This window comes from Stomoxys calcitrans, chromosome 2 (genome assembly GCF_963082655.1).
Source record: "Stomoxys calcitrans chromosome 2, idStoCalc2.1, whole genome shotgun sequence".
Lineage (NCBI taxonomy): Eukaryota > Metazoa > Arthropoda > Insecta > Diptera > Muscidae > Stomoxys > Stomoxys calcitrans.
In genome coordinates, this window is record NC_081553.1 from 86,859,172 (window position 1) to 86,875,134 (window position 15,963).

General features: G+C 39.6%; 1 protein-coding gene across 1 annotated transcript in view; it reads left to right on the top strand.

Annotated features, from left to right (window-relative positions):
• Positions 1–643: 643 nt before the first annotated feature.
• The window catches only part of LOC106091348 (uncharacterized), a 368,801-nt gene continuing 353,481 nt past the window's right edge, over positions 644–15,963 (top strand). Inside the window, exon 1 of the mRNA XM_059363513.1 lies at positions 644–1,392. The gene's annotated coding sequence lies outside the window, so the exon portion shown is untranslated. The remainder of the gene's footprint in view (positions 1,393–15,963) is intronic.

Consider the following 15,963-nt stretch of genomic DNA (forward strand, 5'->3'; position numbering starts at 1 on the left):
TTTTTTTTTGGAATTTTTAAGCAAATATTTAAATATAATTTTTACTGCCTAACACCTGCAAGGTATGGTAAATATGGCAAAAAATAAATTTGTTTGTCTATCATAAATCGCAATGAGACGGACACAAAGTTTTTCTTGATATATCACTAGCTGGTTTTTCATATATAAAAATTTTAAGCAAACAAAAACTAAACAAATAATCTGATCTGCATTTTTCTTCTTTTTCTTCTATTTGCAGTAAATTCAAGTTGTTTTGTCAAGTGCAAAATCGAATAAATAGCAGCCATACAAATATATCTATGCAATGTGGACTATGCAATGCAAATAAAATCAATAAAAATAAATAAAAACAAAAAAACAAAAACTAAGTGAGGGCGACACAGACAACAACTGGCTAACAAACACAAAAAAAAATATAAAAGTTTGAAAAATCGCAATTTAACAAAAAACGAAAATTATCTGCCCAACATACACACAGATTTAGGCAAGCGTATGATGTACAGAGTTTGTGAAATTGTTAACGTCACACCAACAACATAACCGAAAACATTGAAACAACAACTGGCGGGTTTCAAAAAAAAAGACAAAAAAGGTTGATACCACACAAAAAACCCAAATGAAAATTGCAACATCAAAAGCTATCTAGTGAGTGAGCGTGTGGAGTGCATGTGTGTATGTGAGGGCGAATGTTAGCCATTGCTTAGCAAGGACGAATGCCATCGATTGCTGTTTTCGTTTGTTTCGTTTGCAGCAACTACATTTCGGTTATTATGACAAGCGGAATAAAATGATTTAAAACGTTTTGTGCACTGCACTGCAGACCAGACTTTGATTTCATTGTGGATTTGTTTTTCCTTTTTTTTCAAAAATTCATTTGACCATAAAAACAAACATAGTTTTTCATCTAATCAAACATATATCGTTACTCACTCTCTCCCCCAAATCGAATAAATAAAAATCCATATAAACATCACAAAAAAAAGCAAAATACCAACCAAACAAAGTTGAAAAAATTGTAAAATATATTTTATTGCTTAATAAAAAGTAAGAAAAAACAAACAAAATCCCACACACCAACTAAAAATGCATATGAAAAAAAGTTGTGAGTACCAAAACCTAAAATAAATAAATTTGTGAGTGAGTGCATTTGTGATGCAAAAGAAGAAATTGAGAAGAAAAAAATTTGTTTAATTGAAGCAAACATTTGAAGCATATAAATAATGTTCAAATGAGAATCATAACTAATAAAGAAAATAATTAGTGCAGGTGATTTTTATTTTGTTCGAAAAGAAAAATTCAAAAAAAAAAACGAAACACCGAGTGAAATATCGTGTCCTTTTAGAAACGACTTTTTCTACCACTCCACTGCGAACGGGAAGGAAAAACCAGCGGGTAAGTGAAAACAAAATTGTGTATTAATTAATTTTTTTTTCTGATCAGGGGCGTAGTAGTTACATTTATCAAAGGGAAAACAAAAATATAACAAACAAATAGGAACGAATTTTTAAGTCTCTTCTAAGACATCTCGAAAAGATGTACAGTCTCCTTTACATTGAAATAAAGCCATTAACAATATATACAGCGTAACTGACACAAAGTGCTATCAAGTTTACACTGTTTTATCTGTTAAAGTAGTAACGACAGCTAAACGATATTTGTTATATTGACAACTCACTTTATTGTCACGGTGATCGCCGTGGTGCATGTTCGCCCATGACGCCGTACAGATGGGTTCATCTATTCTGCCTAGAACAGCGTCCTAATGCTAGCAACCTTTGTGAGCTATTGTGTCATTTGAAATAAGTAAAAATGTGTGAAGTTCGGCCGTGCCAAACTTTAAATACCCACCACCATGGATAAATATAACCATCCTCTTTTATAACAACTCCACTACCATATCCATTGTGATATGCAAATTGGGACTGGCCTGGATCATATTTGATTAAGGTCCCGAGAGCTCTTATACAAGTAAAGATCAAATCCGTCATGCGATTAAGACCCTAAATTGGATGATCGGTCTATATGGCAGGTTTATCTAAATATAGTCTGAACTGGATCATGTGCTGGTCAGCTGACGGGAGGCTTAATACAGGTAAATGTGCCAAATTCCATCGAAATCGGGTAATAAATGCGGCTTTTATGGGCTTAAGACCTTTTAATTGGCAGATCGGTCTATATGGCAGCTATATCTTAATATCGCCCGATCTGAACTATATTAAACTCGGATGTTGCAAGTCGGATAAAGCAACTCGTTGTTTAAAATTTCAGCAAAATCGGGTAATAATTCCGGCTTTTATGGGCTTAAGACCCTTAATCGCCAGATCGGTCTATATGACAGCTATATCTAAATATCGTCCGATCTGAACTTTATTAAAGTCGGATGTCGGAAGACGTAAAGCAACTCGTTGTTTGAAATTTCAGCAAAATCGGGTAATAATTCCGGCTTTTATGGGCTTAAGACCCCTAATCAACAGATCGGTCTATATGGCAGCTATATCTAAATACCGTCCGATCTGAACCATATTTAAGTCGGATGTCGGAAGACGTAAATCAACTCGTTGTTTAAAATTTCAGCAAAATCGGGTAATAACTCTGGCTTTTATGGGCCTAAGACCCTTAACCGGCATATCGGTCTATATGGCAGCTATATCTAAATATAGTCCGGTCTGAACAATATTTAGGTAGGATGTCGTAAGGCTTAAAACAACTCACCTTTTTAAGTTTCAGCGAAATCGGGCAGTAATTCCGGCTTTTATGGGCTTAGGACCCTAAATCGGCAGACCGGTCCATATGGCGGCGGCTATACCTAAATATAGTCCGGTCTGAACAATATTTAGGTAGGTTATCGTGAGGCTTAAAACAACTCACCATTTCAAGTTTCAGCGAAATTGGGCAGTAATTTCGGCTTTTAAGGGCTTAAGATCCTAAATCGGCAGATCGGTCTATATGGCAGCTATATCTTAATATAGTCCGGTCTGAACAATATTTAGGTAGGATGTCGTGAGGCTTAAAACAACTCACCATTTCAAGTTTCAGCGAAATCGGGCAGTAATTCCGGCTTTTATGGGCTTAAGACCCAAAATCGGCAAACCGGTCCATATGGCGGCTATACCTAAATACAGTCCTATCGGAACCATATTTAAGTCGGATGTCGGTAGGCTTAGAGCAACTCACTTTTTTACATTTCAGCGAAATATGGTAATAATTCCGCCTTTTAAGGGCTTAAGACCCTAAATCGGAAAACCGGCCCATATGGCGGCTATATCTAAATACAGTCCTATCTGAACCATATTTAAGTCGGATGTCGGTAGGCTTAGAGCAACTCACTTTTTTACATTTCAGCGAAATATGGTAATAATTGCGGCTTTTATGGGCTTAAGAACCTAAATCGCCAGATCGGTCTATATGGTATCTGTATCCAAATATAGTCCGATTTGTTCCATTCAAGAACTTGTCCCACGTGTGGAATAAATACGAGTCTGTGCAAAATTTCAGGTAAATGTCTCAATTTTTAAAAACTGTAGCATGATTACAACACATGAACAGACAGGCACCGTTAAATCGTCTTGGAATTTTGTGACGATCCGTTATATACAAAGGGTGATTGTTTAGCTATTATCTTTTTGGCAACACCGGTTTAAAGAGCTTACGCACGTTTGGTGTTTTGCTTCACTTTCAATCATCTTCAGTTTGGTCTATCATATAACCATAAATCGTCTTACAAACGAACAAATGCGTGGTCTGTTAAAAAAGTTCAACGTGTTAAAATAGTGTTCAGCGGCGAAGCTCGTTTTTGGCTCAATTGGTACGTAAATTAGCAGAATTTTCCGATTTTGGAGTGAAGATCAGCCAGAGGCATTGCAAGAGCTACCAATGCATGCAGTTAAAGCCACACTTTGGTGCGGTTTATGGGCTGGTGGCATCATTGGACCGTACTTCTTCAAAGATCATGCGAATCGTAACGTAAATGTGAATGGTGACCGCAACCGTGAGATAATATCCAACTTTTTTTTTGCCCAAAATGCAAAAGCTGGACTTGCACGACGTGTGGTTTCAACAAGACGGTGCCACATACCATACAGCACGAGTAACAATGGACTTATTTAGAGGCGAGTTCGGTGAACATTTTATTTCACGTTTGGGACCGCCAAATTGGCCGCCTAGATCGCGCGATCACGTATAATGGAAGTCATAATATAATACTACGTTTAAAATTTCATTCAAATCGGCTTCCAGGGGCTCAAGACGTCAAATCATGAAATAGGTTTATATGGGAGGTGTGAATGGGACGATGAACGCTTGGGTTCATATGCTATCAGAAAAAAAATTCAGCGATGGCGAAATTTGTGAGGTAATATGCCATTTAAAAAACAACTCTCCAAAGAGGTGTCGCACTGCGGCACGCAGTTATGCCTCAGATATAAAATTAAGGCCCTTTATCACTGGTCTTAATCTTGAATCGGGCTACACTCAGTGATATTTTGCATATCTATTGGGTTGCCCAAAAAGTAATTGCGAATTTTTTAAAAGAAAGTAAATGCATTTTTAATAAAACTTAGAATGAACTTTAATTAAATATACTTTTTTTACACTTTTTTTCTAAAGCAAGTTAAAAGTAACAGCTGATAACTGACAGAAGAAAGAATGCAATTACAGAGTCACAAGCTGTGAAAAAATTTTTCAACGCCGACTATATGAAAAATCCGCAATTACTTTTTTGGCAACTCAATAGTTATAGACCGATTCGGTCTATAATTGGTACTAGTGTAAGTCTGCCATCAGACTAAATTCAGACTTAATTTGTCACGATTGTTGGAAGTTGGAAACCTAACCTAATCACTGGAAGCTTCAAATTTTTGCCCGGTTACTCACAGAAGTTGTTCTATAGTTTCTTCTTCTTCGAAGTTCTCACAGCTTCTGCTAAAGTCGTTGTGGCAACCTTCAGACTGTCGGCATGTTTTCCAATTAGACAGTGACCTGTCATGACGGTCTATGATAGTAAGTCTAGAATAGACCTCATAGTTTTGAAATGCTCACAGCCTCCTTTTTGTGACCATCTATCATTCGTTATCCTTTGGCCCTGTCGCTAGAGGCATATCCACAGATTCCATTATCCCTGGATGGTGTAGGGTTGTTCCTAATCTCGCAAGCTCGTCGGCTTTACAATTCCCTGGGATATCTCCGTAGCCCGGCACCCGGAACAGTTGAATTTTGAACTGTTCAGCCATCTCGTTGTGAGATCTGCGACAGTCGAGGGCAGTTTTTGTGTTATGAAATACGTTCACCAGGAATTTAAGGGCTGCCTGGCTGTCTGAAAAGATATTTATGCCAATCGTCGTAATGACATTATGTCTTAGCCATTCCACCACTTCCTTAAATGCAAGGATCTCCTCTTGATACACTCTGCAGTAGTCGGGTAACCTTTTACCCACCTGGTCGATTAGTTTGAAACCATCCGTATAGAAGTCTAAGTAACTTCTGTTACCAGGGATCCAATCGGTTCTTTCAATAATAGGGGTACAGTACTTTTTGTCAAAAAGCGACTCAGATAGGGTGCAATCCACACTGCCTGGAACATTGGATATACAATAGAATCAAGTGTCCGTAGCCGCCACATGACCAAAGGGAAAGCTCCCTTAACCTCAGGGCAGTACTCGCTGCAATTTGTCTAGCCACAATGTTTAGAGGCATTAGGTGTAACATTAAATTCAGTGCATCAAATGGTGTCGTCCTTAGTGCAGCTGTGGTGCACAAACAGCCAATTCTTTGGATCTGGTTGAGCGGTAGGTGAACGTTTGAAGCGCCGTCCACCAGACCACAACACCATATAGCATAATAGGTCTGACAACTGCAGTATATAACCAATGCATGACATGAGGTCTAAACCCTCTTGCCAATGGCTCTCTTGCAGGTGTATGGGGCAAGCGTTGCCTTTCTTGCCCTTTCCAAAATGTTGGATTACTATATGCATGCTGCTGCCGCGACAAACGATCTCCGGGGATCTTTGCCCTTAGATATGTTTCTGTCAACCTCTGAAGAGTCTTTAGCATAAAGAATGACATACTAATTGAACGAAAATCTTTCGCCTTCGTGTGGTAGGGGTTTCGTGCTTTCGGAATGAAAATGACCTTCATGTCGCTCCATCCCACAGTTATATATGACATTCTGATAAAAGCAGAGAATATCTCCCTAAGATAGGGAACCAGTCTATCAGACAAAGCTTATAATTCAAGTGGTGATGCATCATCGGAGTCGAAACCTATTTCGCCCAAAGGTTTTTCGGCTGAGGTACAATGGTTAAAGATATCAAATTGTGAGAAAGGTTATGTGAGAGCTACATCATGTAATAATCCGATTTAGGCCATACTTTGGTTAGGATAGTTTGAAAAGAGGATGCGGATATTAATTCGTCCCATAGCACTATGGACATACACCTAAGCCAGTAATCTGCTCTTTGTGTGCTCTAAACACTAAAAAGTAACCGCGAAAAAGAAAATTTAAGTTAGGAACTCCGCGCTACTTTAAAAAATCCTTAAACGGCCCTAAGATGGTTCATGTCGCGATGGTTTTAGCCGCGAAAGCCGGTCATAAATGAGATCGGAGTCATATGTGTCCCATTATGACACCAAAAGCTGTACTGACCTCCTTCTTTCTTCCTTTCTTTAAAGAACTAAAAATAATTTTTGCTGGATTTTTTTTTTTTCAGAAATCCCCAAAATACCCATTTCGGGCAAAGGTGATTTCAAAATCGGCATTTTTTAGTAAATTGGCTGAGGAGGCTTCAAATAGTGCTTGTTTCAAAAAAGAACTTTGCATGTATTCAGGAGAATTATGAAGAACATACGACTGAATGGGGAACCAGGCTTTGCGTTTTGAGAACTACCGAATGTTGACGCATACCGTAGCAAAAGCATTGTAAATTTTGTCACCCATCCAAATAATGCATCAAAATGAAAATCTAACCACAAATGACGTCGTAAATCGCAAAATATGTAGCCAATCTCGGAAAAATTTCAAAAAATTAAGATTTAAATTCGAATATCCTCGAAATCATTAAAGATATTGTATTGTATAACTCAAGCCCTACTTTTATTTATTGAGCACTATCCAGATAAAAAAAGAATTTTTAAAATCTGACCACAAATTTTTCGAAATGCCGAGTTGACCAACTTAAGAGCTCTGCCAAGAGACGCCCATACAACCTTGCTCGCCAAATGGCATATTTTTACAATTTTTTTTTTTTATTCTAACCCACTGTGCGTCAGTAGGGGACGATGGAAACTTGGAGATGTAAAAGTTAAACAGGATCAGGAAGAGAACACCCCCTACTTACTTTCTATGTTTCGAGTATTGCCCATACTTTCTGTATAGATCCTACTTCGGGTATTGCCAGACCTATAATGATGTATGATAGAGACCATCGGGGCACAGGGGTTAGCTTATGCGCTTATGAAAGCCTGATTTCGAATCCTGGCGAGCACATCACACAAATTTTCATCGGTGTTTATCGGCTCCTAATGTTAGCGACGTTTGTGAGTTATAAGGCCATGTAAAAACTTCTCTTGAAAAGAAATGTTGCCGTTTGGACTTGGCTATATAAAGCAGGTGACTTGTAATTGGACTAAGATTTGAATCGAACAACAATCTTGTGATAGATGTGTCTATGTTTCTTAATGAATGCATAATGCTGTACGGCATTGTATTCTTTTCCTTACATTAATGCTGCATAGTCGAAATATACACAAAACAGATCTGTCTTAGAAAAATTCTAGCTCAAGTTAGGACAACAATTCGGCCGGGTCGAATCTTGGGAGCTCATCATCAGGGAGTCTACAAAAAAAAAGTTTACAAAAACTTATTTAGTTGAAGGGCACATAAGTACTTTACGTAAAAAATTTCTGCCAATCAGCCAAATATTGAAGTTATGATTGCCAGGATTGTTGGAAGTTGCGACAGAACTCTTCGTCAAAAATGTCAGCCCAATCGGACAACAATTTCTACTTCCAGAGCTCAAGATCTCAAATTATGAAATCGGTTTATTTGGTAGCTGTATCAGGTTGTAGTTCGATATGGATAATATTTGGCACAGTTGTTGGAAGATCCAACAGAACCCCTCGCACTAAATTTCAGCCCAATCGGATAATAATTGCGGCATACAGGGACTTAAGATCTTAAATCGAGAGATCGGTTCATATGGGACCTGTAACAGGTTATGGACCGATATGGATCGTACTTGACAATTTTATTAGAAAACGAGACAGAACACAAAATTTCAGCCAAGTCGGATAATATCGGGAAATTGGTTTATATGGGAGCTGTATCAGATTATAGACCGATTTGAACCATACTTAGCACGAGTTTTGCAAGTCATAACACGACATAATGTACAAAATTTCAGCTCAAATCGGGAGATTGATTATTATGGGAGCTTAACACTAATCTGAACTGCCACTTGCCCATTTTCAATCCACAATGACGTACATCAATAAGAAGTATCTGTGGAAACTTTCAACTGGATATCTTTATTTCAATTTCACGGACGGACGGACAGACATGACTATATCGACTTCAAATGTGTAAGCCTGTATACTTTATAGGTCACAGATCAATATTTCGAGGGCGTCATGAAATAAAACCCCAAACAGAAATTAAAATGATTCCCTAAACTTTTATACACGAAACAAAAATTGAGATTCGTTTTATGGGGATTTATTTAATTTTAAAACCTGGTGCTTTATTTCATATGGAATAAAATTCCTGCAGAAGCGGAGATGATACAAGGCCAAGCCTTTATCTTGGTGCTTTACTTCGTTTTAGTAAATTTCGAAAGATTTACCGCCAATCGTTCAGTAAATATTGTGAATTTCGAAGTTATTGATTAAATATGCACTACATTAGTATTAATAATTGCGCCCTCTAGCGGCTCAAGAATTGAAAATCCGAGATCGGTTTATATGAGAGCTATATCAGGTATTGAACCGATTTGGGCCCAGTTATTGATGGTCATGGCACAGTTATTGATGGTCAAGGCAAAACACTTCATGCAAAATTTCAGTCAAATCGGTTTTTAATTGCGCCCTCTAGCGGATCAAAAAATCAAAATCCGAAATCGGTTTATAAGGGAGCTATATCAGGTTATGCACCTGTTTGAACTATACTTGGCACAGCTGCTGATAGTCAAACCAAAACACTTCGTGCAACATTTCAGCCAAATTGGACAATAATTGCGCCCTCTGGCGGCTCAAGAAGTCAAGACCCGATATCGGTTAATGTGGGAGCTATATCAGGATTTGAATTGATTTGGAACATACTTAGCACAATTGTTGGAAGTAAAAATAAAAGATATTAGTATGTCCCCCATCCTATGGTATAGGGTATAACAATTGATGAGAGCAAAACCGACGCTTTCTTGTTCTGATGTTTTCGCCAAGTTTTGACCCCAGTGTTTGAACATCGTACACGAACATGGTAGCCTCTGAGCCACTGTGGTCTCGAATGAGCAATTTTCCAAAGCTTAAAATTCTTCAAACAAAATTTGTTCTGAAAATTTTGAGTGAGATTTTAGATTTTTTTTCGCAATTCCTTTTTGGTAGAAATATTGTTTTTGTAAAAATTATTTTCTTTAAAATTTTTCTCTAATTTTTTTTTTACCATTTTCGGAACATTTAATTTTATAGAAATATTTGTCGAAGTTTGATTTTCAAAAAAACAAAAATTTTAAAAAAATTGATTATTAGTTTGTATAGATAAACTTGAATCCTAAGGTTTTAAGTATTATTTTTTAATAAAACCAGTCCCCTCTCAGCACCCATCTATGCCCACGCCTCTGGTTGTTAAACACATTAAATTTACATTTCATTTTTATATAGTTATGAGGAAAATTTATGGGAAACCATTAAAATTAGCATAATCCCTACAACCAAACATTTGTGGCGCAAAGAGATATTGCCATTGCGGCAACGGCTGTTGTTCGCTTCAATGTGGCTTCGATGGGAGCAAAACATTTTTGCCTCCATCCTACTTGAGGCACTTGCACTCATCACCATTCGCGAGGCATCATTATCATCATCAACAACAGCACCAGCAGTACGAGTAGTAGCAGTAGCTGTAGCTGTAGCTTGGTAGACGCAACACCAATAGCAGCAGCAGCAGTGGCAGGCATCAGAGTCAGCATTATTATTTGAGGCAGGAAATTATTAATTATGACAACAACGGATTGAAACTAATTAATTTGCGTGTTGTAGTAGTGCCTGAAATGAATGCCAAGCGTCTACTAGAAAAAATTCCTTTAATAAATTGTTTTGCCAACACCCTTAGCGAGCGCAAGTTTGAATAGTACGCCACATAAGTCAAGCGGAGGAATCGCGGTGGCAAGAGAGAAGTATTCTGTGAAAACTTTTGTGATTTTAAATTGAAGAAGAAAAGAAGCTTTAGGGTTTAGCGTAGTTTTTGCACCCTTCACCAAGGAGTACACTGATTTCGTTGTTGTTTTTTAAAGAACCTTTGTCCTGACTTTAACATTTATTGTCTTACTCCTAGGGCAATTAGAATTTCTCAGAAGTAAACGTTGTGGACCAAAATCAAACAAAAGAAATTGATAGATAAACTGTGATTTGATGGAGGAAGTGAAAGAAAGGCCGGGTTATCATTGTATCAATGGCGCATGTCTAATAACTAGACTGGAAAGATTATGACCAAAAGAACTCCGATAAGAGGGACTTATCCCCTCTGTTGAAACTTCTGGTTGTTAATAAGATTCAGAGGTTTTTCGAGAAGGAAAAGGTTAAAGTCGTTGCTGGTAGTACCCTGCCCTTGCCGGTACCTTTTGTATATAGGCTAGTTTTAGTGCGAAAAGGTAGTTTTAGTACCCTTTTCTAAGGGAAAGCGTAATTTTAGTACCCTTTCCTTAGGGCAATGGTAGTTTGAGTACCCTTTCCTTAGAAAAAAGGTAGTTTTAGTACCCATTGCTTAGGGAAACGATTGTTTTAGTACCCTTTCCTAAGGGAAAGGGTAGTTTTAGTACACTTAACTTAGGGCAAGGGTAGTTTTAATACCCTTTGTTTAGGGAAAGATTAGTTTTAGTGCCCTTTCCTTAGGGAAAGGATAGTTTTAGTGCCCTTTCCTTAGCGAAAATGTAGTTTTAGTACCCTTTTCTAAGGGAAAGGGTAATTTTAGTACCCTTTCCTTAGGGCAAGGGTAGTTTGAGTACCCTTTTCTTAGGAAAAAGGTAGTTTTAGTACCCATTGCTTAGGGAAACGATTGTTTTAGTACCCTTTCCTAAGGGAAAGGGTATTTTTAGTACACTTTCCTTAGGGGAAGGGTAGTTTTAATACCCTTTGTTTAGGGAAAGAGTAGTATAAGTACCCTTTCCTTAGGGAAAGGGTAGTTTTAGTGTCCTTTCCTTAGCGAAAATGTACTTTTAGTACCCTTTCCTAAGGGAAAGTGTAGTTTTAGTACACTTTCCTTAGGGCAATGGTAGTTTTAGTACCCTTTCCTAAGGGAAAGGGTAGTTTTAGTACACTTTCCTTAGGACAAGGGTAGTTCTAGTGCGCTTTCCTTAGGGAAAGTGCAGTTTTAGTACCCTTTGCTTAGGAAAAGGGGGGTTTTAGTAACCCCGAAGCAGGAGTCTTCATTGAGACCATTTTGATGGCGTATCGGCGGTATCACGGCCAAAGTTCTAATAACTAGACTAGAAAGAGTATGACCCGAAGAACTTCGTTAAGAGGGTCTTAAACCCTCTTTTGACGCTTCTGGTTGTCAATATGATTCGGAGGTATTTCGTGAAGGAAAAGGGCAAGATCGTTGCTAGTAGTACCCCGGCCTTGCCGGTACCTTCTATATATACGGATGAGTTTAAATTGGATAGGAACACCGAAGCAGGAGTCTTCATTGAGATCATTTCGATGGGGTAGCGGCGGTATCACTGGCGAAGTTCTAATAACTAGACTGGAAAGATTATCACCCGAAGAACTCCGTTAAGAAGGACTTATACTCTATTTTGACGCTTCTGGTTGTCATTATGAATCGGAGGTCTTCGAAAAGGAAAAGCTTAAAGTCATTGCTGGTAGTACCCCGCCCTTCCCGGGACCTTCTGTATAAGGGATGAGTTCAAATTGGATGGGAACACCGGAGCAGGAGGCTTCATTGAGACCATTTCGATGGCGTATCGGCAGTATCACTGCCAAAGTTCTAATAACTAGACTGGAAAGATTATGACCCGAAGAACTCCGTTAAGAGGGGCTTATCCCCTATTTTGACGCTTCTGGTTGTCAGTATGATTCGGAGGTCTTCCGAGAAGAAAAAGGCGAAGATCGTTGCTGGTAGTACCCCACCCCTGCCTGTACCTTCTGTATATACGGATGAGTTTAAATTGGATGGAAACACCAGAGCAGGAGTCTTCATTGAGACCATTTCGAAGGGGTAGAAGCGGTATCACTGCCGAAGTTCTAATAACTAGACTAGAAATAGTATGACCCGAAGAACTCCGTTAAGAGGGTCTTAAACCCTCTTTTGACGCTTCTGGTTGTCAATATGATTCGGAGGTCTTTAGAGAAGGAAAAGGTAAAGGTCGTTGCTGGTAGTACCCCTCCCTTCCGGGGACATTCTGTATTAGGTATGAGTTTAAATTGGATGGGAACACCGGAGCAGGAGTCTTCATTGAGACCATTTCGATGGGGTAGCGGCGGTTTGACTTGATTGTTACGATATTCGTGGACAGTAATGTGAAGGCTCTGGCGTCCGCCAATGCGAGGTTGAAACTGATTAAAGGATACAAAGAGCTTCATCGAACCATGGGAAAGGCTGCCAGGCTCTGCTGAGTCCCAGGTTATCAAGTGGTGTCGGGAAGCGAAGGGACTTTCAAGCTGGCTATGAATGAATCCGTGCTTAGTGCAGATCGTCCTAAGGAATCAATTAACATACTCTTGACATGACTTGGCACTGCAGTTAGGAGTCTTGACGGTGTGCCGCAGTACGATATCTCTTTGGAGAGAAGTTTCTATATGGCATAGTACCGCACAAATGTTGCCAGCATTAGGAGGGGAAAACCAGCCCGGAAATAATTTTTTGTTCTGATGGTCACGCCAGGATTCGAACCCAGGCGTTCAATGTCATAGGCGGACATGCGCTACGGTGGCTTTCAACATAACAGAACACTGCAAATAGGAGTCTTGACTGGCCATTACAACGTTAGGTTCTAGGTCGATCTACTCATATCTGTCCGTCCGTCCGAAGCTTTCATATAAACCGATCTACCGATCTTATTTCCTGAGCTTCTCAGAAATTGTTATCCGATTTGGCTGAAATTTTGTATTCTGTTACGACTTCCAACAAGCAAACAGAGTACGGTCACAATAGTATAACAACCTGATTCGGATAAAGCTCCTATATAAACGTATCTCCTCATTTGAGATCTTGAGCCCTAAAAGGTGGGTTTCCCCTTCCTAACACTGCCTTCATTTATGAGGTATCCTACTATATTAAAACCTCTCTACCAAGTGGTGTTGCACAGCACGCCGCTCGTACGCAATAAAAAGAAGGCCCCTTACCATTGAACTTAATCACTTATGGGACTGCAGAAGTATCCTCTGTTCTATAGTGGACTGGGAGAAGTATCCTTTGTCCCTTAGTGGAATGTCTATGGAAAATTTGATTAGTAGCTCCTAAAAGCCTCAATGGCTATCCGATTTGTCTGAAATTCCGCACCTAGCATTCTGTTATGACTTTCGACATCCGTGGTGGGTATAGTGCACATAGGTCTATAACTTGCTACAGCTCCCATATAAGCCGATCTCTCGATTAGTCTTCTACGACCCCAGTTTAGGTTAGATTTAAGTAGCCGTGTACCATCAGACTCACTTAGAAACTTTCGTTCATTGTGATACCACAGAAACAGGAGAAGGAAGATGCCTTCTTGTACCTACCGTTGAAACATCCAGATCGTTTTTAAAAGCCCAACAACTCGCAAATGCTCCCCTATCCGTTCAATCAGACAAATTCTAAAAGAAATGAGAACCTGAAGTGGAAGAAAACAGACGGTGTTCCATAGTCTCTTCTTCCTCGACGTACTTACAGCTTCTGCAAAGTCCTTAAAAGCAAATTTCAGTCTGTCAGCATGTTTTCCGATCAAACAGTGAGACCTAACGACGGAGGTCGGTACGGGAAAACTATGAATACCACACAGGCTGGACTGGACCTTTGAGCTCCGATCTGTGTGGTGTTCCTTGCTGTTACGAGAAGCTTAGTTGTGAGCTACCGAGCGCGTCCACATGTTGCAGATAGTGGAATGCTCCATACGGAATAGCTGCATCGGTAGTCACGGACAATCAGCGGAATTGAGCGGAGGGTCTCAGTTAGAGGTCGGGCGGCACCGGCTCTTGCACAAATACTGAGTGCCAATAATGTTCGATATGACAAGGCGAGTTATTGGCGCCTTTAAATAACCAATGGCCAGCCTGTTCCCGCGGTCTTTTGGACCGGAACGAACTTGCTCACCTATAGGAGATTGCCGAGGATCGCCACCTCCACATGAAAATGTGGCTTCAACAACAAACAAAAAGCAACTAAGGCATTGTGTAATCCATACTGCCTGAAACATTGGGCATTGTATAAAGGATAACACAGTGTCTGTTGCCGCTGCTTGATCAAAAAGAAAGATCCCTTAGCTTCACAGCTGTGTTCGCAGCAATTTGTCATGCCACATTTTCTAGAGGTATTAGTTGTTGTATTGTCAAAACTTCTCTACCAAGTTCTAGAGGTATTAGTTGTTGTATTGTCAAAACTTCTCTACCAAGTGCTGTCGTTATGCGGCATGACTTTCGGACCCTGCGTAAAAAAGGTGGCCACTAATCGTTGAACTTAAAACTGTAATCGGACCTAATATCAGTACATCAGATGGTGATGTCCTCTTTGATGCAGAAATAAACCATCGTTTGGATCCGTCTGAATATTTAACAATAGGTGAACTTTTGTAACGCCGTCCACCAAATCACAACACCATATTGAATTTTAGGACTGACAACTGCGGTATATACCCAGGACATGACACATGGTTTAATCTCCCAAATTTTGCCAAAGGCTCTCTTGCAGGTGAATAGAGCTAGAGTTGCCTTTCTTGCCCTCAGCAAAATTGGGGATTTAAACTTCAATTTCCTGTCCAATGAAATACCCACGTATTTTGCGCTGTCAGTAAATCGAACATTCTTTCCTCCCAAGGAGATAAGTGCCACTCTGGGTAACATATATTTATCTCCTGCTGAAAAGCACAACTAGTGTCTTGCACAGCTTCACGCTTAAACTACTTTTGGTAACCCACTTCCCTGCAGTCCGTAGGGATACCTGAAACATATCTCCAAAAGTGTATTCCTTGATAGCAAGAGAACCTTCTATGTAGGCGACTAGGTCGTGAAGGGCTGTTTCAATGAACTAGTCCTTACTATATGCATGCTGTTGCCGAGAAAAGCGATCTCCAGGGATTATTGCCCCAAGATATGTTTCTATCAACCTCTCTAGACAAAATAATAGGACGAAAATCTTTCGCCTTCGTGTGGTAAAGTTGCCTGTTTTTGAGTAGAAAATTATCTTTGTGTCCCTCCATCCGATAGGTATATACGACAGGCTAATTCAAGCAGAGCATATCTGCCTAAGCCATGGAGCCAGTCTATCGGACACAGCTTGTTATTCAACTGGTGATACATCATCAGGGCCTAGCTACTTAAAGGAGTCGCAATTTCTTATTGCTCAAAACATTTTCGACTCAGACACAATTTCTCCGACAAATGTGTACCAGAGACAACCTCTTCTGGCGCTACGTTGTCCGTTGGAGTGTTTTCAGCGAAATGTGTATCAACGAGTAGTTCTGCTTTCTCCTCACTAGACACAGTCGACGCATTCTCCAACTTCTGAATATATCCCACCGTTATAAGTCTCGGGGGTAGGATCTTCCTTAGGCTATATTCTTCAGAT